The sequence below is a fragment of the Limanda limanda genome, chromosome 10 (genome assembly GCF_963576545.1).
Source record: "Limanda limanda chromosome 10, fLimLim1.1, whole genome shotgun sequence".
NCBI classification, from domain to species: domain Eukaryota; kingdom Metazoa; phylum Chordata; class Actinopteri; order Pleuronectiformes; family Pleuronectidae; genus Limanda; species Limanda limanda.
In genome coordinates this window covers 21271863-21276298 of record NC_083645.1, presented here as the reverse complement: position 1 = coordinate 21276298, position 4436 = coordinate 21271863, and positions in this window count along the sequence as shown.

Sequence of the window (4436 nt, the reverse complement as noted above, 5' to 3'; positions counted from 1 at the left end):
TCTGTGTATTTAAGGTTTTATGAGTTTAGCCACAAAACGTTACTCTCATTTAAGTTGCAAATTAGTGGGAGGTTGAACTGTTAACAGAGCACACACTTGAGTGTGAGCGCTCCCTGTAGTGTTTGTGAGGCTACAGAGTGAAACCAAGTGTTTCAAAACATTTTGAAATATTTAAAAAAACATGTATATTTCGTTGAGGAAACTGCTGGTCTGAGGGTTTTTACATGAAGCAACCGTGACGAGCTTCACTCCTGAGAGGGACATGAATAATAAAAGATACGTACATCCAGCATGTAAGATCTTAAAAGCTTTGTGACACAAAATGTTGTGGGAGTCACATCGCAGGCGTTAACACTCAGCTTATGTGATTAAAAAGCTGCTGTGTCTGTGCATCTCCGCCGCAAAAGGAGTTTCTCATGAAGGAGAATCTCATTATCGCTGCCATTATGAGGCACCAAAGCAGATGCTTCTTTGAGGAAATTATTGCCATTTAGAAAACTGGGTTTAATGGATAGACTGTCATCACTTCAGAGCAACTCTGAGCACAAGAGGAACAAGGCGGAGTGACAAACTCAATTAATCACACTCTGGCGCGTTCACCGCAGGCTCAAGATGGTGGCTTTGTGTGTGGATGCTCATTATGGCTCGCTCCTTGATGTATGAAATAGAAATGGCACCCTAAAATGTTTTGGCTTTTGTTTAAGGCGCGTTTCTGTTTAGCCATTCATCATGTTAATTGACTCTCTCCACTTTGTTGTGCTGATCTTGTCTTTTTAAAATACATTTTTCATGTCATACCTGAGTCACTTTAATAGCATCCTGACTCGGAGTTTAACTTCAAGGAGAAACATTTTTGGAGGCAGAGTACGATCAACTAATCACTGGAAGCAAAACAATCACTACAAGTGAGTTGGCAGCTGACAACAAAGCTATTTTACAGAAGATTAATGTTGAAATGTACACACTAAAATACCTTTAGTATTATACTACTTGAACTTTTGTTCTGCATGTTGTTCATTATAAAGCAAAGTAGGTCAGGACACAGTGCTACAGAGTAAAGATAAATATGGAAATGGTTATAATAAAATTAAGCTATTTGAAAAATTGGACTTGACGCCCTCAAAATCAAGTTAAAAAAGGGAGCAGATATCAATTATTCCGTAGGATGGTTGAAGGGATAAGAAAGCTGTAAAAAAATTCTCTAAACGTTGCTTTTTTCGATAAATATCCCTCGTCACATTGGGTTCAGACCCGTAAGAATCATGAACTAGGTTCTCAGTAAGAAAATTATGACACCATTCTTTAACCCGTGAGGATGAACTGTAAGTAGAAATTGTATTTTTCAATGTCTCACAGTTTAGAAGGATACTTATTCTCAGGTTATTTCTTTGTACCTTTTTTTGCTTCATCTAGATCTGGGACATTTCTTTTTCAGCCTCTCTCGTGGCTACAACACTGCTGATCTCAGATGCCCAATGCTTTTCTCTCCCATTTCACCCTGAGTCATTCAGAGAGCTGCACCATGGATATGAGACCCAGGTGTGACGGGCTCACAGCTGTGCATCTGCTGCACAGACTCAGAGGATGAGCCTCAGAACAGACACCAACACACATGCTGCATTAGTGTCAAGTGGCACCGAGGAAGCTTATTTCACCGGCTCCATCAATAATCTACATGTGCTGCAATTCCTACTCTAAAGCTTCCCTATAGTCAAAACTAACAATCATCCCATATTCACCTTAAACGTCAGTTCAGCAGTTTTAAATTCAATGTATAGCTCAACTCAGAAATCTGTGTTTCTATTGTATTTTCATTAGGCCACTATTTTCTATCTGAACCCGACCTAGCCCAAGAGAAAATGAACCATACCAGACAGGATAATAAAAAAAAATGACCAAACCAGACCCAAAGCTAAGGATAATTGAAAAGATTTGGGATCCACTGCTCTAGTGCACTGGAGGGCTGAAGTTTCCCTCTACTCATCCTTAAAATCTGTGTGAAAGAGGCGATTTGGAAGCCATGTGTGGTGCAATGGGCAGCATGAAAACTTGAAACTTGACAAGTTGGCATAATTGTACAAACACATCAATAAATGTATGGTACATTGACCTGCAGTGACTGTTAGCTTCCTGTTCAGAAACAAACCAAACCCTTTTCTATGGGATCAAAACATCAGTTTCATCTGTCAAGTCATGTCATCAGTTTAATTTATACATTTTTGAAACTCAAGAAATGTAGACAAGAATTGTGAGCAGTACTTAAATATATTATTAATGGGTGCACCTTTATATCACAACTAGTAGATATGCCGTGCATTATTTTGCACACATATCGTGGAAATTCCTCATGATTTATTTAGCTTGGAACCCACTACAATACATTATTTAACATCTCAACAGTAATTCCAATGTATCCTTTACATCGACATTTTAGACTAGACCGGCCCTGACTCATGAAATGAAATATATGTTCACCTTTAGCTGCTGGCCTGTATGATCAGCTCTTTGTGAACCTGTGGCAATAAACCACAGCCACTGCTCAATGCCAAACCCTGGAGATCCCTGTCAGATTAGATTTGTGGGAAACTATCAGGCTGTAACATGAGAAGGGGAGAATTTTTTATGTGCATCATGTCTACAATAGGATTGTGATCCACCTGGCAGCTAAATAATTAAAAGCACTTAGTGTGTCAGTGGTCATAAGGGACTCGATCCACACGTTTGACCTGGCTGACACACATTCTGGGTCAGAGAGAAGACAATGCAAGACATGGAATTATTTAGAAATCATTTGGCTCCATGCCAGAAGCACCAGGCTTCATACCCATTCTGCTCCAAACATTCACACCAGTATGAGTGATACTCTGCTAATCTCTGAAAAGACAGAATCCGTGCTTATTTACCTTCTCCATTGACACATGCAGGTCAAAGGTCAGCTACAGATCAATAACCCTGGGTGAACACAGAGTGAAGTTTGCTGAGTAGGAGGTGGTGTCACAGTACCAGTATCACACACTTGCATTCTGCTGGTTTTCCTTGCAGGGTTTTAAAAAAATCATTTGATACTGAATGGATACATAAAAAACGTATAAATGAAAAAAGTGAAGACACACAAAGTTGTTAAATGCTGGTTAAATACTTGTGAACTCACTTGACAATTGTAAAGAGTGTTTCTACATTCGCATGCAAATAATTAGAAGAAAAAAAAACAAGCCCATGGAAAGAACCTTGGGTAACACCAACGTACTTAACAAATGTAAGACCTTCGAACTTTTTTTAGATTCAATTCAGTCAATTGTATTCTTTGAGGTGCACAGTGAAACAGTCTCAAACTGATTAAAGACAGCTTTGCATTCCTTAGAACATAATTTGTTCTATTATGATTATAAAACTATCAATAATGAAATTTGACGGTTTGAATATTCATATTGATGAAAAGAATCTTATCAAAACCCAACATTTCAATTAATTCATCTTATTGCTTTGCACATTGTATACAATGGCTTTATACCCAGACAAATTATAGGCATAGTGAATGCACTGCAAAAATTCAGATATTTAATAAATGAACATATCATCTGGTTCACAGTTTATTATCGTATCACTCAACCCTACTTGTAACCACAAGAGAAGCTTTGTTTCCCACAATACTGAGTTAAGTTGCATGCTGATTAAGCAGATTACAGCCCTATAACACAGATATGCAGAGAGCAATCTGACCCACTCCATTTGCACTAATGGTGGCTCCTCATCGATCCACTGAGCTGTTTGCTGACAGATTCTGTGCAATTGGCGCTTCGGACCAGACAGATTTTATAAACTCCCCACCACTACCTGGTGATAAGAGGTTTCTCTGTTTTGTTGGGAGGTTGATGGAGCTCAAGATTACCTTTCTCCTCCGAGTGCAGACCAGAATTTGAGTGGCTGATAGCAGTTGATTTTGAGGTGAACTCTTGTTTTGAAACGGGCTTGAACTGGTTTTCTTGCTCCTCACAGTTGAAGAGGATGAAGCAAAAAAACGTTTTTCCGTCCAACTCTCATGTTTCGTGTGAAGTGCCGTGATCTCAGCTTGACCTTCATCCTTTTTTTTGAATAGAATAATAATATTTTATTTTCAGTTTCATATGTGATGTGTACAAACAAACATCAGTATACCAACAGTATACAGACATAAGAAAGGACAACAAAGGACAACAAAGGACAAAGTGCCCCCCTCCCAAAAAACAAACAAATCAAAAAAAAGGTCGACCTTCATCCTTGTGACCTTTCAGTAAGCAACTGAGAAGATGAAGAGTAAAACTGTAACTCAAATGGAAGTCTTCACTGTCTGCAGCATCACACGTCATGACCCCATGTCTGTTCAAGGCAGAAGATCTTCCTTGATCTCCTGTACAGCAGCCGTGACAGAGAAACTTGTGTCTGAGAATTAGCAACAT